Source organism: Triturus cristatus, chromosome 9 (assembly GCF_964204655.1).
Source record: "Triturus cristatus chromosome 9, aTriCri1.1, whole genome shotgun sequence".
Classification (NCBI taxonomy): Eukaryota; Metazoa; Chordata; class Amphibia; order Caudata; family Salamandridae; genus Triturus; species Triturus cristatus.
Window position 1 is genome coordinate 1,739,696 of NC_140592.1, and position 27,474 is coordinate 1,767,169.

The 27,474-nt window shown below is 47.6% G+C and overlaps 1 protein-coding gene and 1 pseudogene across 2 annotated transcripts in view; both read right to left on the minus strand.

The window, feature by feature from the left end:
* The window catches only part of LOC146797214 (zinc finger protein 212-like), a 149,218-nt gene that overhangs the window by 113,738 nt on the left and 8,006 nt on the right, over nt 1-27,474 (minus strand). The window lies entirely within an intron of this gene.
* LOC146797215 (CD166 antigen pseudogene) lies at nt 160-25,660 on the minus strand (annotated as a pseudogene).

The following is a 27,474-nucleotide window of genomic DNA, read 5'->3' on the forward strand; positions in this document are numbered from 1 at the left end:
TGTATCAGCAACAACCACCAGCAATAAGGGTTCTGGAACGTCCCTCTGTTTGATGACTTCTGGCTCGGTTGTAAGCCCTGTGACGACATAATTCCCCGAATGGCCCCTTTAAGCGCTGTAGCCTGCTGTCTTGGTGCGCCCAATGGCCATTTTCCTCGCTCATGCTTCTGTTTTGTGGTTGTTCTCGCCCAGCGCTTTGATCTCCTCTCCGTTGCCAAGTTCCTTGTCTGTATGCCTGGTCCCTTGCTTGGCTTTCTTTGAGTGGAACCAGTAGGCCACGCCTGCCACAAGGGCTGCCAGCAGCAGGCCCACCACAATGCCCACCCCCAGCTTAGCCTGGTCACTGGCACGCTGGTCGCGGTCCTTCCCCTCTCCCTCCTCCTCCTCTGGTTTGTCGGGCTCGGGGATGTTGATGGCAGAGATGTTGATGGCAGAGATGTTGATGGACAGAGAGGTCCTGTCCATCCTGTTTTCAGCAATGCAGGTCAAGGTAGCATTCTCCGCAGGCGAGATGGTGAGCTTGCTGGAGAACTTGAGGTTCGCATAGTCAGTCTCCCTGGTCCCATTGAAGAGGTCTTGGCTGCTGGAGCTGACCCACTGCACCGTTGCTTTAGAGAACCCCTCAACCTGGCAGGTCACCGTCTTGGTCTTGCCGTCTTTGCTGGCCTCCTTGGTCACCTTCAGCCGCGGTTTGCCCTCCACGGTGACGTTGAGCGTCTACCTTTTCTTCAAGCCCCTGGCCCGGGAGGAAGCTCTCGCAGGAGTATGTCCCCGCATCCTTGTACTGAAGGCTCGTGAAGGATGGCTGGGCCGGGATGAGTATTCCGTCCTTCGTCCACGCCACGGAGGCCTTTTCACTGGAGGTTGGGGTGCATGTGACCTGGAGGGCATCCCCGACCATCCTCGTCACGGATCCGTTGGGGCTCATGGACACATCTAGATAGTGCACAGTGACGTCAATGGCCATTGAAGTGAGGCTTGTGTTCGCCAGGCCGCACGTGTAGTCCCCAGATTCGCTGCACCTCACGTCTGTGAGTGTGAAGACGCTCTTGCTGGGGCACCCTTGTCGCTTCCAGGAAAGTAAAACACAAAGTCTTGAGGAGGGCAGTTGCCGTCGTCCGTGCACTCCAGGTGGATGTTATCCCCTTCTTTGTAGCCGTGAGCGGGCGGCAGCATGTCTATGGAGAGGAGCTCAGTGGGGTAGTGCACTTCGAAGGTAGCCGGCTCGGAGGTCGCAGACTCGGGGCCGTCGGTGCCCTGGAAAGCCGCGGAGGTCCCTTCTCGTGAAATAGACACATTGTTGCTGTTGTGAAGTCATGTGGATGCCCCAGACACAGCCCTTGGCGCATCACGGCAGGAAGGACTATGTGTGCAAGTGCGGCTTCATTTTTTTTTTGGTGTGTAACTGTAAATATGGCCAGCCTGTATAAAGAAAGCCGCGTGAAGTAATGTGGACGCCTGAGCCATAGCCCTTGGTGCATCACGGCCGGGAGAAGAACAATGCGTGCAAGTGCGTCCGCAGTGCTTTAAAAAAACAAAATGTTTCTAACAGTAAATACGGCCAAAACAACAAGCCAGCCAGCCTGTATAATCAAAGGCACGCAGCCGCAAGTCATGCCGCTCTGCTTCGGGAGAAGAACCGACCATGTAAGTGCGTCCGCATCGCTTTAAAAACAAGCGCTCGCCAGGCATCCGCTGTTAATTTTTGCATCTCTCTTTCACTTTAAAGTGAAAGAGAGATACAAAATAAACAAGCGGCGCCATCTCCCCTTTTTTGTCTGGCCCAATCAGAGAGCCGGACTGGCGCGTGCAAGGCAGCGTGACGAAGCTTCTGATAAGAAACTTCATCACGACAGCCGTAATGCAGGCGATCCAGTCCAGATGGGCCGGGAAAAAAAGCCAAAGGGAGGCAATGAAAAACCCTCCTTTCCAATGGGAAGCCAGCGTTTACCATAAACGCTGACGCTACCCAATGGAAATGAGGGGCGGGGCTTGGAGTCCCCTTCTGAAACTCCTCATCTACAATAAATGTCGCCGAGCGAGCTGTGCATGTGCGCAGCCACGCTCGTAATAGGCAAATTATATATATTGTCTACTGGCGGTCGCCAGTAGATAGTTATAGTTAGGACCGTGTTTCCATAGGAAATCCGCAACATTCTATTTGGAATAACTTTGGTGCCGATTGACGAATCCTCGCGAAATTTTCAAAATAGGTGAGGCGCTCCGCTCCGCCTGTACCCGGAAAGTCTCGGGGGGATTCATCAAGCGGGGGCTGAGAAAAAAGGGGGGTCCCAAAACGCATTTTTCCCATGCAATTTTCCATAGGGACATTTAGTCCAAGGTACAGCCCAAACGGCTGAACAGAATTACTTTAAATTTGGCAAAGAGGTAGTCCTCAGGTCAGGGATGTGCCTTTTGCATATCTGGTGTCAATCCGTTCAGTAGTTCCTGAGAAAATCAAAAGTAAAATCATATATATATCTGGGCGGAGCCTAACCACACATCTCATCGTGAGATCTGATTGGCTGTCAGCACTTCATCCAAGAAGTGTTGGCAGCCATCTTGGGACCAATATACATGATAGCACCTCATTAAAAAGCATTGCAGTTAATAGAAGATTTTAAGACTTTAGTTACATTATAAAATCATTTGTTGATGGTAGCATACTCATTTTAGGAATTGTGGTGTGTTCTAAGGTGATTTTACCATGTGAAAAAGCCTTCTGCTGTGATATCATGAATCATGTTTGAGAGAAAACTATTTTCTCATGCTTTTCCCACAGAGGTTTGGAAGGTGATCAATAAGCTAAACTGAGAGCATATTTTCTGTAAATTCACATTATCTTTCTCAGTCATGGGAGAATGAAGTCTGACATTCTCAGTAAAACATGTACATCCAACAAGGGCAGAGACTGTCAGTTGATTCCTTTGTGTTCTACTGCAGCTTCCCAGAGTGTTCTAAAGAACAACTAGAGCGCTAACAGTCCCACTTATGACAAAAGTATGGCACACCTGAAGCCATCTTGGTTGGAATAAAGTGGTAACTCTTAAAACATTTAATTTAAAAAGGAACAAAATGAGGGGGTTCATTTTGCCATAGAAAGTATGATTAGTGCTGCAGAAAGAAAAGTTAGGGCACATTTTGAGTGACTTCTCAAATCCTCTTCTATTTCATTAAAACATTCTGACATGCAGACTGAAACATGCACTTTCAATATCAGCAGCAGACTTCCCTGGTGAGCAGTAGCTTTACTACAGTGATCTAATAAGCAACTAGAGTGCTAACATTCTGAATTCATGGCAAATGTGTGACACATCTGAATGCCTTCTTGATGGAATCAAAGTAAAAAACTGAAAGTTTTTCCTACTGAGGAGACTGTAGTAAATGAGGAAATTAGGAAACATCATAACAAATAAGTCTCCCAAAATGGCCACCAGAGACAAAAGAGCCCAAATGTAGCCCAAATATTACCGAGATGTAGCCCAAGTATAGCCCAATGACAGAATGTCCCAGAGTGTTCTAACGAACAACTAGAGCGCTAACAGTCTTACTTATGACAAAAGTATGGCACACTTGAAGCCATCTTGATTGGAATAAAGTGGTAACAGTTATAACATTTAATTTACAAAGGAACAAACTGAGGGGGTTCATTTTGCCACAGCAATTATGATTAGTGGTGCAGAAAGAAAAATTAGGGCACATTTTGACTTCTCAAATCCTCTTCTAATTCATAAAAAAATTCTGACATGCAGATTGAAACATGCACTTTGAATACCAGCAGCAGACTTCCCTGGTGAGCAGTAGCTTTACTACAGTGATCTAATGAGCAACTAGAGTGCTAACATTCAGAATTTATGGCAAATGTATGACACATCTGAATGCCTTCTTGATGGAACCAAACTAAAAAACTGAAACTATTTCCTACTGAGGAGACTGCAGTAAATGAGGAAATTTGTAAACTTCATAACAAATAAATCTCCCAAGATGGCCACCAGAGACAAAAGAGCCCAAATGTAGCCCAAATATCACCGAGATGTAGCCCAAGTATAGCCCAATGACAGAATGTCCCAGAGTGTTCTAACGAACAACTAGAGCGCTAACAGTCTTACTTATGACAAAAGTATGGCACACCTGAAGCCATCTTGATTGGAATAAAGTGGTAACAGTTAAAACATTTAATTTACAAAGGAACAAACTGAGGGGGTTCATTTTGCCACAGCAATTATGATTAGTGGTGCAGAAAGAAAAATTAGGGCACATATTGACTTCTCAAATCCTCTTCTATTTCATAAAAAAATTCTGACATGCAGATTGAAACATGCACTTTGAATACCAGCAGCAGACTTCCCTGGTGAGCAGTAGCATTACTACAGTGATCTAATGAGCAACTAGAGTGCTAACATTCAGAATTTATGGCAAATGTGTGACACATCTGAATGCCTTCTTGATGGAACCAAACTAAAAAACTGAAAGTATTTCCTACTGAGGAGACTGCAGTAAATGAGGAAATTTGTAAACTTCATAACAAATAAATCTCCCAAGATGGCCACCAGAGACAAAAGAGCCCAAATGTAGCCCAAATATCACCGAGATGTAGCCCAAGTATAGCCCAATGACAGAATGTCCCAGAGTGTTCTAACGAACATCTAGAGCGCTAACAGTCTTACTTATGACAAAAGTATGGCACACCTAAAGCCATCTTGATTGGAATAAAGTGGTAACACTTAAAACATTTAATTTACAATGGAACAAAATGAGGGGGTTCATTTTCCCATAGAAATTATGAATAGTTCTGCAGAAAGAAAAATGAGGGCACATTTTGACTTCTCAAATTCTCTTCTATTTCATAAAAATATTCTGACATGCAGACTGAAACATACACTTTTAATACCAGCAGCAGACTTCAGTGGTGAGCAGTAGCTTTACTACAGTGATCTAATGAGCAACTGGAGTGCTAACATTCAGAGTTTATGGCAAATATGTGACATATCTGAATACCTTCTTGATGGAATCAAAGTAAAAAACTGAAAGCATTTCCTACTGAGGAGACTGCAGTAAATGAGGAAATTAGGAAACTTCATAACAAATAAATCTCCCAAGATGGCCACCAGAGACAAAAGAGCCCAAATGCAGCACAAATATCACCCAGATGTAGCCCACAAGTAGCCCAATGACAGAAGTGTGCAAAACACTTATTATTTTGTGTATTTGCAGTTTTTTATATAGTGCAGACTTGTCAGGTATTGGAGTGCTTTACATGAGCATTGGTTACATCACACAAGATCAAATTCATTTTGGTTGTAGACATGGGGAGATTAAGTGATTTGACCAGAATCACAGAATGTTGAGCTGAAGCAGAAACTCCAACCTGGTTCCCCAGTTGCAAAGTCTGCAGCTCTGGAAGTAACACCATATCCTCTCCCCTAGGTGCAACATTTAATCAAGTGGTCAACTGGATAAAAAAACATAAAGATTACAAATAATTTAAGATCTTTGTCGCTATTTGAAAACTCAGAAAATATGTCCTCATTTTAGTTTTTTAGAGCACTAATCATAATTTTGATGCAAATAAGACCCTCTCATATATGTAATTTCTAAAGGAAATACTCTAGGTATTACAGTTTTGATTACATCAAGATGACGTCAGGCGTTCCACACTTTTGTAATAAATATAGAATGTTAGCAATCTAGTTGTTCATTGGGATACTGTTGAGAGGCAGAGGCCAGGGGCACGGACTCCGAAAATTGAAGGCAGGTAGGAGAGTGCAGAGGCAACGATTTGACCACACTGGACAGGCAGGAAGGGCAGTGGCAGCACAACAGACTATGGAGGGCAGTGGAAAGGGGGGCAGGGGCAACAAACCAACAATACAGGACTGGCAAGAGAGGCTGTGGCAATATAATAGACCATTGTGGGCAGAAGGAAGAGGCAGTGGTAGTACAACCATACATGCCAACAGACCCGTTTCAGCCAGGAAACGTCCAATGTTTTTAATCTCAAATGGGCTTTACTTGATCTGTCTCCTGTCAAAGGGGAAAATCAATACCCCAGTTTTTTTTCAAAATCTCCCTCTTACCAAGTTCAAAATGTTTGCAAGTATGGTACATTGGATCATGGTAGGCAGGAGGAATTGGGGTAGGGACATGGACTCGGATAACAGAGGACAGGAGGGACATGGAGAGGTGCACCAAACTGACCCTACAGGGCAGGCATCAGGGAGTGCAGCACAACAATCCATGGAAAGCAATAGGGAGGGACAGGACCATGCACATGGACAACAGAGAACAGAGGGGAAAGAGGCAATGGTAGCTAGCTGACCATAATGGACAGACAGGAGAGAAAGCTGCAGCATAACAGACCATAAAGGGCAGGAGGGACGGATCAGGGGCATTACAATGGAACAGGCAAGCCAGGAGGGAGGGAATAGGGGTCTGCACATGGAAAAAGAGGGCTGGGGCAAGGGGGCAGGGCAGGAGCAGCAAGATGACCATGGAGGTCAGGCAGTATGGGCACTAGAAACAAGACACACCATTGAGAGCAACAATGAGACTATGATGTCATACAAACAGACCATGGAGGGAAGGTGGGAGGGGGCAGGGGCAGCTAGCTGACCACACAGGGAAGGTGGGAGGGGCCATGGCAGCACAGAAGACCATGCATGGCAAGCAGGAGGGTTAGTGGCAGCACAATGGCTATGATGGGCAAGAAGGAGGGAGCAGGGCATGCACAAAGGACCATGGAGGATAGAAGGGAGGGTCAGGACCTGGGCACAGACAAGAGAGTTCAGGGGAAGGGGCCTCACAACAGACCGCACGGGGCAGGCAGGAGGAGCAGTTGCAGCACAACAGACCAGGGAGGGCAGAAGGGTGTGGCAGTAAAATGGACCATGGAGGACAGGAGGAAGGGGATAGGGGCATGGCATGTGGACAGGCAGGGTGGAGGTGGCAGGGATAGGTTACAGTCATCTGACAATGCTAGGCAGGTGGGAGGGAAGTGGCAGCTCAACAGAACATGCAGAGTAGATAGGAGTGGCAGGTCCATGGGATGGAGCAGGGGCATGCACAAAGACATCGGATGGCAGGGGGAAGGAGAATAGGGGCAGCAAGCTAAGCACAGAGGCTAAGCAGGAGGTCAATGATGGGCCATAGAATTGGGCAATGGAGGGCAGGAGGAGTGGACTGGTACATCATGCTAAATGGAGGGCAGTGGCAGCACATCAGACCATGCATGGCAGGAGGGAGGAGGCTAGTCCATGGATTCAGACAGCAGAGGATAGGGAGGAGGTGGATGGGGCAGCAAGCTAACTGTTCAGAGAAGGTGGCTATTAGGAACTTTATTGTTTTTAAAATGTGTGTCTGTGCGAACTACTTAAAATATGAACAAGTATGCAGCATAATCTCACTTTTATTCAGGAATAAGAGGAGGTTTGTGACTGTGACTCCGGGCTCACTTGGCAGAAACACCCCCTGACCCTCCACCCCCCATCGCAAAATGTAATGTCCGTGAAAAGGGTAGGTGGACGCAGTGTTATATAGAACATAGTCCTGAGAGCACGATTGAAAATGAAAACTAGATATAGTACATGGTATAAACCATGCACCAAAAAGTGTGATATAAGATGAACCGGGGCGTGAAATATAATATGCAATACATTGTGCGCAATGACAGATTCATTGGAGAGCACGAGATAGCACAGGCACTAGCTCGTGCTATGTGATATGCGCCTTGGAGTGTAATATGCACAGGGCAGTGTTTTGTAACCTAACTAGTCTCTTAAGTTGTAATATAAAATATGTCCTGGGGAGTATAACGTTGCATATGCACTGTGACAAAGATATGGATTCCAGATTGTAATATGTATGGCATAGCACTGTGCGTTATAACATAGGCATCGAGGAAGGCATGTTAGATGGGGCAATATAACCCGTGCGAAGGCAAGTGTGGCACGACATATTCACAGGGTGGTGTTACAGTGCACATGGGCTAGAGAGTGTCATAGCATATACGCACTAGCTGGTGGAATACAACACAGAGGTGTGAGGCACTCGGCGGGCACTGGTGGGTGTAACACAGCATTGGGCTCAGCCAGGAGCACACTGTGACTCTCAAGTGAGGTTCGTCTCCTTTCCAGAGGGTAAAATAAAAAGTATTACACATCCGGCGGTGGATGTGTGTTTTATTAACCGTGAGGGGGGTTTCTTGCATAGTTTGGTCGAATTTTTGTGGAAACCCCTTTGAATGGCTTGGTGTGCGTGTATATTAAATGTGCCCGTCAATAGCTACCCATGTTTGTATAAATAAACGACAAGGGTGTCTACTTGGAGAGTTCCCACCGGCGGGGGTGCCGGGATTAGGCACGGTAGGGCGTCAGACACGTCAGAGCTTCACTAGCGGTGTAAATACATTCCATGTGGATTCATTCTATGCATAGTTGCCTTTTAATGTTTATCACGCAAATCGTCATGGTGATAGGTACATACGGTTTGTCCAGCATGTCCTAAGTGTTTCTATAAATATATATTTTTTTAAAATAATAAAAAACAAAGGCCGGCCCTGGGTGATGGGGTCCCCGGGGCCATAAGTGGCCTGAGGAGGGGGGCAACGCAGCCCCCTCCTAAAGAATAAAAAAAAAAAAGGCCTTGACCCGGGGGTTGGGATCCCCGGGGCCGATTAAGTCCTTGGGAGGGCCAAATGTTTTATTTTTTTTTAAACAAAAAAATTAGGGTGCAGGCCCTGGGGGATGGGGTCCCCAGGGCCAGTAAATTAGAAAAAGAAGGGGGCCACACAGCCCTCCTTCTTAAAAAAATAAATAAAAGATCGGCATCGCGCCGGAGGCCACGCCCCCTCCTAGCAGCATTGTGCAAATGCACCCCCTGGCCAGTTGTAAGTTGGGGAATTAATTCCCCTTCAATACTGAGGGTCCCTGAGGGCCAACTAGCCCAACAGGTATCTCCAGTATGCGCCAGGGAGCTGCGTGGCAGACAGGTGTTCTGAGGCCACGCCCCTTTTTACACCTCTATGCAAGGCAGCTCCGTGGCGCTTACTGGAGGTACTTAGTGGGCTAGTTTGACCCTAGGGACCCTTAGGATTCAAGGGGACTTAATCTCTCAACTTAGAACGGCCACAGGGCGCGTTTACACAGTGGTGAAGGGAGGGGACGGGGCCTGAGGTGACATGTGCAAACACGCCCTGTGGCACGTTTTAAGTTGGGGAAATAATTCCCTTTCAATCCTGAGGGACCATGGGGGCCAACTAGCCCACCAGGGGCTTCCAGTAAGCGCCACTGCTCTGCGTTGCAGAGAGGTGGTGCAGGCCGTGCCCCTTTTTCCACCTCTCTGCAATGCAGCTCTGTGGCGCTTACTGGAGGTACCTAGTGGGCTAGTTGGACCCTAGGGGCGCTCAGGATTCAAATGAACTTAATCTCCCAACTAAAAACGGACACAGGGTGTGTTTACACAGTGGTGAAGGGAGGGGACGGGGCCTGAGTTAACGTGTGCAAACACGCCCTGTGGCGCGTTTTAAGTTGGGGAAATAATTCCCCTTCAATCCTGAGTGCCCCTGGGGGCCAACTAGCCCACCAGGTGCTTCCAGTAAGCGCCACTACGCTGCGTTACAGAGAGGTGGTGTAGGCCGTGCCCCTTTTTACATCTCTCTGCAACGCAGCTCTGTGGCGCTTACTGGAGGTACCTAGTGGTCTAGTTGGACCCTAGGGACCCTCAGGATTCAAGGGGACTTAATCTCCCAACTTAAAACGGCCACAGGGCGTGTTTACACAGTGGGGAAGTGAGGGGACGGGGCCTGAGATGACGTGTGCAAACACGCCCTGTGGCGCGTTTTAAGAGGTAGTTTTAATCACCTGCCCTATTATATACTAGGGGCTTACAGAGGAGGTCATGCTGATCACAGGGGGACCCCAACGCATAGTGTTACCTAGTGTAAAAAACCTTAGAAATTCACTGAAAAAACCATAGGTTTCAGGGGCGTTATAGTTAGCTGGACTTTTCACTCGTACAAAACCATTGAAATTCCCCCGTTATAGTTAGTTCAGCTAACTATAACTCGCGCGCCCGCAATGCATTGCTGATGACGTCACATATTACATCACTCATGACATGGTCAGTGACATCACTGATGACATCACTGATGACATCACTGATGACATCTCAAATGACATCACTGATGACATCATCCAGTGAATGTGTGTTTTTCTGAAAATTACATGTTATGTTATGTTATGTTATCCGGATTTGTAGAGCGCACAGCTGCCCCAGCAAAGGGGCGTCCCGGCGCTATAAAGGACAAAGTACCGGACACAAGTAGTACCAAAGACAAGAGCACAGCATCACTAAGTATCCTGAAGAAAGAGGAAGGTTTTAACAGCCTTCCTAAAGGCAAAGAGTTCGTTAATTGTGCGGACATGGACAGGAAGAGAGTTCCATAGCCTGGCAGCAAGTACTCTAAAGGAGCGGCCGCCGGTCCTAGCTCTCTTATAGCGCGGAACTGTGACCAAGTGAAGACCCGAAGATCTTAGAGAGCGCGAGGGAACATAAGGCAGAATAAAGTGCTCCAAAATCTGGGGAGAAGAATGCTTCAGAATTTTAAACAATAGGCACAGAGTTTTAAACTTAATCCTCTGAGCAACAGGGAGCCAATGAAGTTTGACAATGGTATTTTTGGCCGAGCAAAATCTCGGTAAGCCAACCAGAGCCCTGGCGGCAGCGTTTTGAACGCGTTGAAGTCTAGAAAGTTCGGCCAGGTTAGCCCCCACCAAAAGAGAGCTCGCATAGTCCAACCTAGACATATGTTTTATATATGTATATCTCAAGGTCGATAGAAGAATAAATGGGTATATAAGTGTCTAAATGGATGATTTGTTTTTTAAAAATAGATTGTATAACTGACTGATTAAGTGTATCTTAGTGAATACATGGCTTAGTGAGTAATGTTTAAATATGTAAATATCTGTATCAGTCTCTCACTTTGTGTATAAGTGGCTGCATGGGTTGGTGAGTAGCTACATGAGTGTCTATATAAGTTATTAGTTGGTTTTTTGAGTATCAGAATGAGTGTCTGAGTGTCTGTATGGTTCGGTGGGGGTATTACGTAGTGCATAAGTGCATGAATGAGTGACTCACTGTTTGTATGTGTTGAAGACAGCATGTGTGCAGGACTGTATTGGTGGATGAGTGTGTGCATGGGTGTGTTAGTGAGTGAATGACTGTCTCAATAGTGTCTTTATGAGTAACTACATATGTTTTAAACTAGTATATGTGACTATTGGTGTATATACGTGAGTATATGTGAGAGTGAGAGATTGAAAGAGTTCCTGTATGAATAAGTATGTGTTTATATAAGTGATTGTTTAAAAGACTAAGTATGTGTAAGTTTCTGTAGAAGTAAGTGTGGTGGTGTGTGTATAACTGTATATGCAAGTAAATGGATGTTTGATTCTTTATTAGCATGAGTGACTATGTGTGTGAGTAACTCTATGGATGAGTGGCGTTGTGTAACAGGATGTATAGGTGTATGAGTACATATGATGAGTGAGTACATGTATGAGTGACTGTATAGGACTGTTTGTGAATGAGTGGATGTGTATGTGGATCTTAGAATTACTGAATAGGTTGTTGTAACTGATATTGGTATGTCCATTGTTTTGAAAATTTTAGTTTCTATTTTTGAATGTGTGTATCAAAGGTTATATTAGGGGGAGAGGAGGTCTGCCACTCTATCACAAAGATGATGTCATCAGTGATGTCATTTGAGATGTCATCAGTGATGTCATGAGTGATGTCACTGACCATGTCATGAGTGATGTAATATGTGACGTCATCAGCAGTGCATTGCGGGCGCGCGAGTTATAGTTAGCTGAACTAACTATAACGGGGGAATTTCAATGGTTTTGTACGAGTGAAAAGTCCAGCTAACTATAACGCCCCTGAAACCTATGGTTTTTTCAGTGAATATATATATATATATATTTACTGAAAAAAACAGGTTTCAGGGACAGTATAGTTAGAAATTAGCATTTAAAAAAACCTTAGAAATTAACTGAAAAAAACACAGGTTTCAGGGACGTTATAGTTAGTTGGACATTTCACTCGTACAAAACCAGAGAAATTCATCCGTTATAGTTAGTTCAGCTAACTATAACTCGCACACCCGCAATGTACTGCTGATGATGTCACATTTTACATCATTCATGACATGGTCAGTGACATCACTGATGACATCACTGATGACATCTCAAATGACTTCACTGATGACATCATCCGGTGACTGTGTGTTTCTATAAAGTTTAAATATGTTTTGTATATATGCCAAGGGGTATTTAAGAATGAGTGGGTGTATAAGTGTCTGGATGGATGATTTAGTAGGTGTGTGACTGACTGTATAAGTGAGTGATTAAATGTGTCTTACTGAATGCGTGAGTACATGTATGAGTGACTGATACAGACATTCACACAGTTTAGTTTGTCAGTTGGTGTGTAAGCAATTGCATGGGTTGGTGAGTAGCTAAATGAGGATCTATATGGGTTATTGATTGGTTGTCTGAGTATCTGTATGGGTGCCTGAGTGTCTGTGTTTGTGACTCTATGCATAGATGTGTGAGTGGATAATTCACTGGGTGTATGGGTTCAAGAGTGCATCTGTGAAGGGCTGTATAGGTGGGTAAGTGTGTGTATGAGTGTGTTGGTGAGTGAATGGATGCCTCAGTGGTACACGTGTGAGTAACTGCATATGTGAAAGGCAGTATATGTGAGTGTTGGAGTGTATAAATGACTATATGTGAGAGTGAGTGATTGTGAGAGTGGCTGTATGGATCAGTGTGTGCTTGTATTAGTTATTGTATAAGAGTGTAAGTATGTGTATATGTTTGAATAAGTGAGGTGGTGTGTGTGTATAACTATAGGTGAGTAAATGGGAGTGTGATTGATTCTTTGCATGACTGACTAGGTGTCTGAGTAACTATGGGTGAATGGCGTTGTGTGAGTGTCTGTATAGATATGTGAGTGCATATGATAATGCCGTATTGATGGTTGACTGCATGTATGAGTGACTGTATGGGTGAATGAATGGATGTGTGTGTAGACCTAGGAATTAGTGAGTGGGTATGTATTAACTGGTATTGGTGTGTCTATGGTTTTGAAAATGGTAGTCTGTATTTTACAGTGGGTGTATCAAAGGTTATATTAGGGTATGAGGAGGTGCATCAGATTATCACGTGGACAATGTCATCAATGATATCATCAGTGACGTCATTTGAGATGTCATCAGTGATGTCATCAGTGATGTCACTGACCATGTCATGAATGATGTAATAATGAAATGAAATGAAAGAAACATGTATTTAGCGCATGGCTGCCCAGGAGCATCCCAGTGCTGGGCCAGACACGAGAGAGGCAGAGAGAACTTAGGGGAACAGAAATGTCTTTAGTAGTTTTCGAAAGACAAGATGACTAGGTTCCCTGCGAAGACACAACGGCAGGGAGTTCCAGAGTTTGGCAGCGTTATATGAGAAAAGCCGTCCGCCACTTCTAGCCTTCTTAATCCTGGGGACTTCAGCCAGATGCAGCTCGTCTGACCGTAGATTCCTATTAGCCTTATAGGGACGGATCATGGCCGAGTTAATTGGAGGCCCATTTCCTTGCATGGATTTATGCACTAGGCACAGGGCCTTAAAGCTGATTCGTTCCTGCACCGGAAGCCAGTGGAGGGAGTGGAGTCCCGGTTTCGCCGATTGTCTATTGGAACCTCCAGTCAACAATCTGGCTGCACTGTTTTGAATGGTCTGGAGTTTTGCGACTACTGTAGTGTAGTCACCCAGGTAAAGGGCATTTCCATAATCTATTCTGGAAAGTATGAGCGATTGTACCAGTATGTTTTTGGCTTGGAAAGGGAGGAGAGGAAGGACTTTGCGGGCCATTCTAAGCGGACCACAGCAGATAGCTGCCGTCTTCCTGGCATGCACCCTAAAGGTCAAATCCTGATCCAACCGGATGCCCAGGCTCTTGATTTCGGACTTAGGGACCGGTGTGGGACCCATACAGGCTGGCCACATGGTACTGGATTTAAAGCTTAGGTGGTTGCCCAATATGTGACTTCATCAGCAGTGCATTGCGGGGGCGCAAGTTTTAGTTAGCTGAACTAACTATAACGCCACATTTCTCTGGTTTTGTACAAGTGAGATGTCCAACTAACTATAACGTCCCTGAAACATGTGTTTTTTTCAGTGAATTTCTAAGGTTTTTTAAATGCTAATTTCTAACTATAATGTCCCTGACACCTATGGTTTTTTCGGTGAATTTCAAAGGTTTATTAAATGCTAATTTCTAACTACAAAGTCCCTGAAACCTATGGTATTTTCAGTGAATTTCAAAGGCTTCTTAAATGCTAATTTCTACCTATGCCTACAAAGATAGGACATGTGAAGAAAGAGGAAGAAAAGCGTAGAGAGAAGCAAGAAAAATGCAGAAAGAGGCAACAGAAGTCCAGAAAGACGAAGAAAAGTGCAGGAAGAAGCAAGAGATGTGCAGAAAGAACCAACAGAGGAGCGGAAAGTCCTCCTGTGCCCCCAACTTTTTGCTGACGGGTACTGGTGGTAACTGACTCTGACTAACCAGGCCTATAGTCAGTGCTATGCCAAAAGACACTTAGAATACAGTGAAAACACCTACATACACTAGGGAACACTATGGGTTGGGGTACCCCTGTGATTAGCATGACCTCCTCTGTATTTGCCATAAGTTAGTGCCTGGGTCATTGCATAAGAACATGAGTAGTGACTGGATGATGAGGGTGCTACAAGGAGAGTGCATGGTGATTTTATAAGTGCTTGGATTTTGGCAAAGTGATTGGATAAGTACATGGTGCTGGCTGGGTGATTGGAGGAGTGCATGGAAGGTGGCAAGGTGATGGCTGGACTGCATGGGTACGGCCTGGGTAACTGCAGGAGTGAATCAGTAGTGTGTAGGGGGTTAGAGGTCTGCATGGGTAGTGCACAGGGTATTGTAGCAGTGCATGTGTTAGTGCCTGGGTCATTGCATTAGTACATGGGTACTGACTGGATGATTAGAGTACTGCAAGAATAGAGAATGGTGAATTTATAACTGCTTGGATTTTGGCAGAGTGAATGGATAAGTACATTGTGGTGAATGGGTGATTGGAGGAGTGCATAGGCAGTGACAGGGAAATGGCTGGACTGCATGGGTAGTGCTCAGGGAACTGTAGCAGTGCATGTGTTAGGCCCTGGGTCATTCCATGAGTACATGGGTACTGACTGGAAGATTGGAGTACTGCAAGGAGAGTGCATGGTGAATTTATAAGTGCTTGGGTTTTGGTGGAGTGATTGGATATGTACATGGTGCTCGCTGGGTGATTGAAGGAGTGCAGGGGTACTGACAGGGGGATGGCGGGACTGCATGGCCAGTGCACAGGGGATTGTAGAAGTGCATGAGTTAGTGCCTGGGTCATTGCATGAGTACATAAGTAGTGACTGGATGATTAGAGTGCTACAAGGAGAGTGCATGGTGATTTTATAAGTGCTTGGGTTTTGGTGGAATGATTGAATAAGTACATGGTGCTGGCTGGGTGATTGGAGGAGTGCATGTGTTAGTGCCTGGGTCATTGTATGAGTACATGGGTAGTGACTGGATGATTAGAGTGCTGCAAGGACAGTGCATGGTGATTTTATAACTGCTTGGGTTTTGGTGGAGTGATTGGATAAGTGCATGATGCTGGATGGTTGCTTGGAGGAGTGCATGGGTAGTGACAATGGGATTTCTGGAGTGCATGGGTACTACCTAGGTAATTGGAGGAGTGAATCCGTAGTGTGTAGGTGGTTAGAGGTCTGCTGTCATGATGCGGGCATCGCTCGCCTACAACCCCCAGAAGCCCCGGGGATAGAGTGGGCGGAGCCGCGAGCATAAAAACGACGTGACGCACGCAGGACGCTGTGCGTAATTCCAAATGGACGAGTCCGTCGTATTCGAATCCCGTTGCAAGGTACTCGGAGCAGTACTGCTGGAGCCTGGATCAGTTCATGTGCGGAGTGCACCCTTCCACGATCCGTTTGGGGAAAGAATTCCCGACAGCTGCGCGTCGACTCGCCTACAGCGCCAGTGCGGTGAAAACGAGAGGCGGTAGACGTGTGCATAGAGTCAAGGGCAGCGCTCCGGGACCGGAGCGAGCAGCATCAGGTATTCTCGGCCCATAGTCTCCCGCACAAACTAAAGGCCTTTCTCCCCTGCACCCCGCCGCTGTCTTGGGTGGGGTCGAACTCGCTGTGTCCTGGCGATTGAGCCGGGAAGACTGGTTGTTGCCGACCGCTCTTTCACCTATATATACTGTGGAGGAGCTTGTTACTTACGTTTTACTGCTTGAGTTCAAGGGTGGTGTATTGAACCACAAAGGATAACGGCTCAGAACACTCTCCTTAGGAAACGATCTGGCTTTCTGGAAACATTTCTACGTTGCCAAAGCGAGACTATGGGGGTTGTATAGAGAGGCTCAGGGTGTTCCTGAAATTACACATATTTCATTAAGAGGGCACTCAGTACGTTCACGAAATGTGGTGGTGGCCCGAGTTTTTGTGTTGATGCCTGTGAAGTACCTGTCACTGGTTTCTTGGATGGTGTGCGGATGGGGTGGTAGAGTTACCCGCCAATGTATGTCTTTCCACGTCCAGCCATAGTCCTGCAAGGAACAGGCGTCAATAGAGAGAATTGATGACTGTAGCATGCAGCCAAACTGTTTGCAAGGAACAGGCGCCACTAGCGAGAATTGATGAGTGTAGCATATATGTTTTGACACTGCATATGTGTTTGTATGTTTGTTTTCTTTACAGGTTCTACTCCCCACTGTTCCCATCCTTCCCTCGCTTGATTGCTCCAACCTTCCGTACCATTAGTGCAGGAGTTGGGGACGTCAAGAGGTGGACCCCCTATAGCATCGCCTGAATCCTGAGGAGTGTCAGATTTTGGACGGAATCGTCACATCTGCATGGGTGGTGCACAGGGGATTGTAGCAGTGCATGTGTTAGCGCCTGGGTCATTGCATGAGTGCATGGGTAGTGACTAGATGATTAGAGTGCTGCCACGGAGAGTGCATGGTGAATTATGAGTGCTTGCATTGTGGCGGAGTGATTGGATAAGTACACACATGTCACATCAGGCCCACCCCATCCCTTCACCACTGTGCAAACACGCCCCCTTGCATAAGTACATGGTGCTGGCTGGGTGATTGGAGGCGTGCATGGGCAGTGACAGGGCGATAGCTGGACTGCATGGGTAGTGCTCAGGGGATTGTAGCAGTGCATGAATTAGTGCCTGGGTCATTGCATGAGTGCATGGGTAGTGACAGGATGATTAGAGTGCTGCAAATAGTGTGTATGGTGAAATTATAGATGGTTGGGTTTTGGCGGAGTGATTGGATAAGTACATGGGTACTGACTGGATGATGAGAGTACTGCAAGGAGAATGAATGATGAATGTATAACTGCTTGGGTTTAGGCAGGATGATTGGATAAGTACATGGTGCTGACTGGGTGATTGGAGGAGTGCATAGGCAGTGACACGGAGATGGCTGGACTGCATGGGTAGTGCTCAGGGGATTGTAGCAGTGCATGTGTTGGTGCCTGGGTCATTGCATGAGTACATGAGTAGTGACTGGATGATTAGAGTGCTGCAAGGACAGTGCATAGTGAATTTATAAGTGCTTGGGTTTTGGCGGAGTGATTGGATAAGTACATGGTGCTCGCTGGCTGATTGGAGGAGTGCATGGGTAGTGACAGGGCGGCGGCTAGACTGCATGGGTACTACCTGGGTAATTGGAGGAGTGAATCAGTAGTGTGTGGTGGTTAGAGTTCTGCATGGGTAGTGCTCAGGGGATTGTAGCAGTGCATGTGTTAGTGCCTGGGCCATTGCATAAGTACACGGGTACTGACTGTATGATTAGAGTACTGCAATGAGAGTGCATGATGAATTTATTAATGCTTGGGGTTTGGCGGAGTGATTGGATAAGTACATGGTGCTGGCTGGGTGATTGGAGGAGTGCATGGGTAGTGACAAGGAGATGGCTGGACTGCATGAGTAGTGCTCACGGGATTATAGCAGTGCATGTGTTAGTGCCTGGGTCATTGCATGAGTACATGGGTAGTAACTGGATTATTAGAGTGCTGCAAAGACAGTGCATGGTGATTTTATAGCTGCTTGGGTTTTGGCGGAGTGATTGGATAAGTACATGATGCTGGATGGGTGATTGGAGGAATGCATGGGTAGTGACAGAAGGATTGCTGGAGTGCATGGGTACTACCTGGGCAATTGGAGGAGAGAATCAGTAGTGTGTAGGTGGTTAGAGGTCTGCATGGGAAGTGCTCAGGGGATTGTATCAGTGCATTTGTTAGCGCCTGGGCCATTGCATAAGTACATGGTGCTGGCTGGGTGATTGGTGGCGTGCATGGGTAGTGACAGGGCAATAGCTGGACTGCATGGGTAGTGGTCAGGGGATTGTAGCAGTACATGAGTTAGTGTCTGGGTCATTGCCTGAGTGCATGGGTAGTGACAGGATGATTAGAGTACTGCAAGGAGAGGGTATGGTGAATTTATAAGTGCTTGGGTTTTGGCAGAGAGATTGGATAAGTACATGGTGCTGACTGGGTGATTGGAGGAGTGCATGGGTAGTGACAGGGCGATGGCTAGACCGCATGGGTACTACCTGGGTAATTGGAGGAGTGAATCAGTAGTGTTTAGGTGGTTAGAGGCCTGCATGGGTAGTGCTCAGGGGATTGTAGCAGTGCATGTGTTAGTGCCTGGGCCATTGCATAAGTACACGGGTACTGACTGGATGATTAGAGTACTGCAATGAGAGTGCATGATGAATTTATAAGTGCTTGGGGTTTGGCGGAGTGATTGGATAAGTATATGGTGGTGACTGGGTGATTGGAGGAGTGCATGGGTAATGACAGAAGGATTGCTGGAGTTCATGGGTACTGCCTGGGCAATTGGAGGAGTGAATCAGTAGTGTGTAGGTGGTTAGAGGTCTGCATAGGTGGTGCACAGGGGATTGTAGCAGTGCATGTGTTAGTGCCTGGGTCATTGCATGAGTGCATGGGTAGTGACTAGATGATTAGAGTGCTGCAAGGAGAGTGCATGGTGAATTTATAACTGCTTGCGTTGTAGCGGAGTGATTGGATAAGTACACACATGTCACATCAGCCCTCGCCCCCTCCCTTCACCACTATGCAAACACGCCCCCTGGCGGGTTTTAAGTTCGGGGATTAATTCCCCTTGAATCCTGAGGGTCCCTGGGGGCCAACTATTTAACAAAAGCCCCGTGGAGGGCGGTCCCTGGGGCTGCGGGGGCCGTGTGCCCCCGTGCATATTTAAGAATAGCCCCGGGGGGTGGCGGTCCCCGGGGCTTGGGGGGCCTTGGAGGCCAAGCCACAAATAAAAAACAAGCCCCGGGGAAGTGGCGGTCTCCGAGGCTGCGGGGGCCCCACGGCCCCCGCTACATAAATTGACCCCGAGACTTGGACCACCCGGGGGCTTTGAAAACGAAGCCTGGGAGACTGCGCTTCCTTTTTTAAGTTTTCGGATGGATTTGCGCACCCGGCGTGACCCCGCCTGAAATTTTTTTGAAAATTGCTTTTCTTGTGCGAGCAGGCCTGGGGAGTCAGGGTGTTTTTACCCTGCCCCTTTTTCTTATTTTTTTTATCTTTGTCTTACCTTTTTATTTCTCTCTCCGTCCGAGGCACAAGATGGCTGCCAACACTTCCTGGTTTGAAGGGTTGGAAGCCAATCAGAGGCAAGCAGCTCCCTGGCATATACTGGAGATACCTGTTGGTCTAGTTGGCCCTCATAGACCCTCAGTATTGAAAGAGAATTAATTCCCCGACTTACAACTCGGCACGGGGCGCGTTTGCACAATGGTGAAGGAAGGGGGTGTGGCCTGAGGTGACATGTCTGCACACTCGCCCTGTGGCGCGTTTTAAGTTGGAGAATTAATTCCTCCTCAATCCTGAGGGTCCCTGGTGGCCAACTAGCCCACCAGGTACCTCCAGTATGCGCCAGAAAGCTGCGTTGCAGAGAGGTGTTCAGAGGCCATGCCCTTTTTTACAACACTCTGCAACGCAGCTTCGTGGCGCTTACTGGAGGTACTTGGTGAGCTAGTTGGCCCCCAGGGACCCTCAGGATTGAAGGGCAGTTAATCCCCCAACTTAAAACACGCCACGGGCGCGTTTGCACAGTGGTGAAGGGAGGGGACGGGGCCTGAGGTGACATATGTGCAAACACGCCCTGTGGCGCGTTTCAAGTTGGGGAATTAATTCCTCTTTAATCCTGAGGGTCCCTGGGGGCGAACTAGCCCACCAGGTACCTCCAGTATGTGCCAGGGAAATGCGTTGCAGAGAGGTGTTCGGAGGCCACGCCCCTTTTTACAACACTCTGCAACACAGGTCTGTGGTGCTTATTGGAGGTACCTGGTGGGCTAGTTGGCCCCCAGGGGACTTCAGGATTGAAGAGGAATTAATTCCCCAACTTAAAACGCGCCACAGGGCGTGTTTACACACATGTCCCCACAAGCCCCGCCCCCTCCCTTCACCACCGTGCAAACACACCCCGTGGCGTGTTTTAAGTTGGGGGATTAAGTCCCCTTGAATCCTGAGGGTCCTTGGGGTGCAACTATACCACCAGCTACCTCCATTAAGCGCCACAGAGCTGCGTTGCAGATAGGTGTAAAAAGGGGCGTGGCCTCAGAACACCTCTCTGCAACGCAGCCCCTTGGCGCATACTGGAGGTACCTGGTGGGCTAGTTGGCCCCCAGGGACCCCCAGTATTCAAGGGGAATTCGTTCCCCTTCTGCAAACGCGCCAGGGGGTGCGTTTGCAGAGTGCTGAAAGGAGGGGGCGTGGCCTACGGTGCAATGCCGGTCTTTTTCCTTTATTTTATTTTTTTTAAGAAGGGGGGCTGTGTGGCCCCCCTTCTTTTCCTAATATTCTTGGCCCTGGGGACCCCATCCCCCAGGGCCTGCCCCCAAATTTATTTTTTAATTCAAAAAATTGGGAAGTGGGCCGCGTGGCCCCCTCCCGAGACCATAATCTGCCCTGGAGACCCCATACCCCGGGGTATGGCCATTTTTTAAAATCTTTTTCTTTTTGGAGGGGTGCTGCCTTGCCCCCTCCTTAGGCCACATCCCCCTGGGACCGGCCTTTTTTTTTTTTATTAAATATTTGACGAGGGGGGCCGTGTGGCCCCCCTCCCGGGCCACTAATAGCCCCAAGGACCCCATCCCCCAGGGCTGGCCCTCTCCTTTGGGGACCATGGGGGGGTCCAATCCCCCCACGGTCCCGCCGGCTCCCCTCGTCCTGCGGGAGCCGGCATTTCCACATGGGGAGCTGCTAAGATGCAGCTCCCCGTGTGGAAAAGCAATTTGGTTTGCATTTTGAAAGAGAGAGCAGGTTTCCCTGCTCTCTCTTTCAAAATCCAAACCAAGTCTGCTATGGCAGGGCGGGAGCCGCGAGGTCCCACCCTGCCACAGCAAACTACAGTGTCCCGGGGGTGGGCACACTGGGACACTGCAGGAGCCGGCCTTGGGGGGTGGCGGTCCCCAGGGCCATCAAGGGCTCCAGGAGGGGGGCCGCCGCCCCCTCCCACCATTTTCAAAGCCCCAGTGAGGTGGTGGTCCCCGGGGCTGGGGGGGTCTGTCATGGACCCCCTATTTCGAATATGTAGAGCCCCGGGGAGGTGGCGGTCCCCGGGGCTTGTGAGGGGGCTCGATCCCCCCACACAGGTTTTTTTAAAATTTTAATTTTTTTTAAAACAGAAGGCCCGGGGGTGGCAGTCCCCGGGGCTGCAGGGGGGCTGTGAGCCCCCGCATATATTGACATAAAGCCCCGGAGGTGGCGGTCCCTGGGGCTTGGGGTGGCCTTTGAGCCCCCACACATTTATTTTCAAAGCCCCGGCCGTGGCGGTCCCCGGGGCTGGGGGGGCTATGAGCCCCCCCGCACATTTTTTTATAAAGCCCCGGGGGTGGTGGTCCCCAGGGCTGGGGGGCCCCTCTGGGCCCCCCTTTACATAAAACACATTGCCCCCGGGACTTGGCCCCCCCAGGGGCTAATTAGCAACGAAGCGCGGGAGCCCGCGCTTCATTTTTTTCCCCTTATCGACAGGATTGCCGATTTAAAAAAAAAATCCTGTGTGACCCCCTAAGCAGGCCTAGGGGGTCAGGGTGTTTCTACCCTGCCCCCTTTTTGCGTTTTGCACGTTTCTTTCTCTGCTTTCTTATGCCTTGGTTCTACAGAGGCACAAGATGGCTGCCAACACTTCCTGATTTGGAATGTTGACAGCCAATTAGCATACAGCTCGTGATCGGGAGGGTGCGCGGATCCTGCGCTGCCATAGATATACATGTGATTTTACTTTTGATTTTCTCAGCAACTACTGAACGGATTTACACCATTTAACAAAAAGGCACCTTTCTGAACCAAGGGCTACCTCTTTGCCAAATTTGGTGTAATTCCGTTCAGCAGTTCGGGCTGTAGCCGCGGCTAAAGTTTCCTATGGAAAATTGCATGGGGGAAAACACGTTTTGGGCCCCCCCTTTTTTCTCGGCACCCGCTTGCCGAATCACCCCAAAACTTTCAGGATAGGAGCGGACCAGAGTGCCCCACGAGTTTTGAAAATTTCGCGAAGATTCGTCGACTGGCGCCAAAGTTATATATATATATGTGTGTGTGTGTGTGTGTGTGTGCGTGTGCAAGCAATAATAATACACAAGTCAAATGCAACTGTTAAATGCATGGGATAAATTTACAAGCAGATAATAATGATAATAATACTTGACATCCACTGCAAGAGATAGGCACTGTTAAATGCAATTAATCAACAAAGGAAAGCAAAGAAAGATATATACACAGATTACATCAGATGATTATAACCACTGGGGACTTGAATGTGCACACAGACACACTCACACATCACTATTCCAATAGTCAGAGAAAATACCTCACCTGCTGCAATAACTTCATCTTAGCCCAAACCAGACTGGGGGTTCATAGAGCTGGGGTCAAAAGTCTCCGCAAGCCGGGAACTGCCACACTGAATAGACACATCCGTCCTTCAGGTCAAAACAAAATCCCGCCTTCCAAGTTAAGAATTCCCTCTTTTATAATCTCAATGCACTAGCAGCTTCCGAGAAAACCTCCTCTGCGCCAAGAAAGCTTAGTGGAGTTGGCCATTGTCCCACAAGCATTCCAAAGGCAAAGGAGTTCTCATGTATTCTTCTGCGCTCCCACATGGTCCAGCCCCTTATCTTAGGGAATCTTGCAAAAGTAGAAAACATATTCAAAAGTACAGAAAACAATCTTGAACGTGAATAACCTAAGCTGCGTGAGTAACCTGAGGCCCTGCTTGTGTGTGCAAAACTCAGAAGGCAGAATTCAAGATAGCGTGAGGACATGTCAAAGCCAATAGTAAAAACTTCAAAAAACTTCCTAATGTACAACACAATGCACATTTGTGCACCGCTGCCTATAACACTACACTCCAAAACAGAGAAGCACTTTCCACACATTTGTCTCTCTCATGCTTTTAAACGCACATCCCACTCGTTCTGTTCCTGGCAAGGCTGTTCTACTCTGTGAAACATTCCAACTCTGAAGCTGCAAGGAGACACAAAATGGAATCTCAAGGCAAAACGCACATGCAGGAAACATGATGTAGTACATTCAGGCTAGAGTAAAGTAAAACACCTAAAGTCAATTAAAACAATGGTAGTCAAAGTCATCACGTGGGCCCAATATATGGGAGTGCCTCTGGCACTACAACACCTTCCTGCAGAAAAACAATCAATGGAGGCGATTTCCTCTTTCTATGTGTGCTGCAGCATGCAGCACACATAGAAAGAGGAAAAACTAGGAGAAATAATGTTATTCCTACTTGTTGCACCTTTCCTATGCCTCCCCTGAGGAAGCGTAGACTTTTGACGCATTCCAAAGTTTACAACTTGTTGTAAATCTAGGAATGTGCCAAAGGCCAAGGGAGTTATGTGGGAACAGCCAACGTAATGCTCATGGCAAACCTCCCCCATCGTAGTGTGAGGCAACGCAGCAACTAGCGCTGCATTGCCTAACTTCATATCTACAAGCCATGAAAAGCCAAGCAGGGTGGCTTTACGTGGCCTTGTAGATATGGCTAAGCCCTGTGCGCCACGGGAACATCACAAAAAGTGACGTTCCGGTGGTGCACAGGGCTTGTAAATGAACCGCTCAATGTTTTAAAGATTTTCGTAGTGCTCAGTTCCTGTACTCACACACTATCATCTCCTTTACCGTGTCTGTCTGAGGTTATTATTCACATAATGTAAAGTTAGCCATAAAAGAATGGAGCACAGTACAAGAGCTGAGGCAAATAGGAGGTGTGAGGAGGACCATCTGTGTAAACAGGTCAGTTTATCGCTTGCTGAAGATCTTGTCACCACACTCCAAGCACACCACAGCTGTCTCACTGGTCCTTCTTAGACTATGGCCGACCCCATCTCCGGGACCCACAGGCACTGCCAGATGCCAGTGACTAGCCTGTGCTTTCAGACTTCTTCTCTCTACCACTTTGGACATGTTGGGCTACGCAACTGTTCATCACTGCCTGCTGGGCCTACGGGTGCCTGTGGTACTACCTTCAAAAGGCTTTGGTTCTTTGTTGGAAACTGCACCCCCAAGGCCTTTTAGCACCCTTCTTCCAGGTTCTCTGCCTCTTTGAACACCCCCGTGACAAACTCAAAGAGTCAGGAAAGATATGAGCCTCCCCCTGACAGTACAACCAATTCTGAGATGAGAAGACGTCTCAACCACATGAGGAGCCTGTGAACACCCCACAGCTGCGTGACAACCCTTTCACATGTGTGCCAGCTGTGGAGATGCCAACGCATACAAAGCGTGATGGATGGAATACTTGAATTAATCACAGCCACTGGTAATTACTCGAGACTACATACGATCCCGTCTTTATTTTGCTCACCATGCCACCTCAGTTTGAACCCACGTATATGCAAATCAGTCTTGACCCTGCTCCAATGAGAACAGTCCACCGAACTGCCAGGCCCTCCCTGTGTGCACGGCTTCAGGTCTGATTAATTCAAATATTCCATCCATCCCCTTTTCATATGCTTCAATGCGTTGCCCGACGTGGGATGGGTATGCCCAGACCTGGGTCCCACGTACACTGTGCCACTGAAACCAGGCTGTACCTGGCTGAAGAGCTCAAATAGGAGCAACGCCCGCTGTAGTGGCCATTTCAATAGAAAATGTGCGGTCTGTAAATGAGAGCGCGCGGCCACACTGTACTTTTGTTACATTAAAAGATCCCCTGCATCGTGGCCACTAAAGCTAGGTGGCTCACGGAAGTTTGTCATTCTGGAAATTGGGTTGTGGTTCTAAAAGGATTGAGAACAGCTGCCCTAAAAGGTTCCTGTATGACCTAGAAGACAACCAGAGGACCCTGTGATGGATGCGCCCAGTGAGTGCATGGCTTGACCCCACGATCCAACCAGGTGACCCTAGAAGTACCTCCCACTACCTGGGAAGACAACCAGATGGTCCCATCCAGCTATGTGACTCTCGAAGCGCACTGATCCTGCGTCAAATGGTTTCAATAATGCTGCCGGCATCTTCTAGTGTTTTACCAGACAACCCCCTCCCCCCTTACTGCAGATATTGGGATAGACCCTGAGCTTCCATTCGGGGAACACAAACATCACATGCAGGACAAGCTTTAACCTTCTAAGCATAGGGAAGATTATTCTCTGTATTCCAGCTTCCAACAGGAAAAACATTGTCTCAGCCCTCATCCTTTCTAGGATTGACTACTGCTATGTGGCCTGTATAGATGCCTTCTGCAGAAATCTCAGCTATTGCAGAATGTTTCTAGGATGGACGACTGCTATGTCCTTTATGTGGACTGTCCACATGCCTCCTGCAGAAACCTCAGCTATTGGAGAATGTTTCTAGGATTGGCTCCTACGACGTCCTTTACGTGGACTGTCCACATGCCTCCTGCAGAAACCTCAGCTAATGCAGAGTGTTTCTAGGATTGACTACCGCGATGTCCTTCACGCGGACTGTCCACGTGCCTTGTGCAGAAACCTCAGCTATTGCAGAATGTTTCTAGGATTGACTACTGCGACGTCCTATACGTGGACTGTCCAGATACCTTGTGCAGAAACCTCAGCTAGTGCAGAATGTTCCTAGGATTGACTACTGCGACGTCCTATACGTGGACTGTCCAGATACCTTGTGCAGAAACCTCAGCTAGTGCAGAATGTTTCTAGGATTGACTCCTGTGACGTCCTATACGTGGACTGTCCAGATGCCTCATGCAGAAACCTCAGCTATTGCAGAATGTTTTTAAGATTGACTACTGCGGTGTCCTTTACGTGGCCTTTCCAGATGCCTTGTGCAGAAATCTCAGATACTGCAAAATGTGTCTAGGATTGACTACTGCGGCGTCCTTTACGTGGCCTGTCCAGATGCCTTGTGCAGAAACCTCAGCTATTGCAGAATAGTCCACGGTCGTAAGAAGTTCATGTCCATCTCCAACAAATGGCCATGTTACACTGGCTAGGAGCCACAAAAGATGCCTATATAAGGCAAGATGGGTAGAATTTTAAACATTTTTCTCTGGGTTAGGGTCACCAGCACAAAATGATTGTCTTTTTAATTTAGGGGCATATTTACAAGGAGTTAACGCCACCAGAATGTTACTTTTTCCGAAGTTCTGGTGGCGTTAACGCCTTCGCCTATTTTACAAGGAGGTGTTAAGCTACTTAACGTGGCTTAACGCCGCCTTGTAAATAATGCCCCTGTTCACGCAGCACGTAGTGTGAAAGGGGCGTGCAATGAGTGTTGCTGTGGGCGTTCTGCTGCAACACACATTTCTTTTTGACGCTGCCCCATATTTAGAAGGTATGGGGCAGCGCTAAAAATACCACCAGGGAATGCTTGGTCTTAAGCAGGTGATATGAGGAGAAATGTTTTCTTTCTCCTTGTTTTGCTCTTTTCAAGGGTGCTGTATTGTGCAGCACACAGAGAAAATCGCCTGTAAAGATTGTTTATTTGCAGGAAAGAGTCCCTTTCTGCATGTAGGAGAGTAGGGTCTGCTATCCTATGGTCACCCCAAATTTTTGCTTTTTGCTTCACTGGTTTTTGACATATTGAGGCTGTGGGCCTGCTAATCAGACCCCCAGCCTGCTGTTCTCTCTAACTAAATTGACACTATGCACCCTAGGTGCATAACCAATTGGGATGGGATCACCCTGTGAGCCCCTGTACCAGTGTACACTAGGTACCCAGGGCATTGGTGTATCTAAGGCGGATGTACGTCGTTACAACGCACACTTTTACAACGCATGCACTTACAACGCATTTTTTACAACGCAAAATCCACTACATCGCATGACACTACAACGCATTTTTAAAAACTACC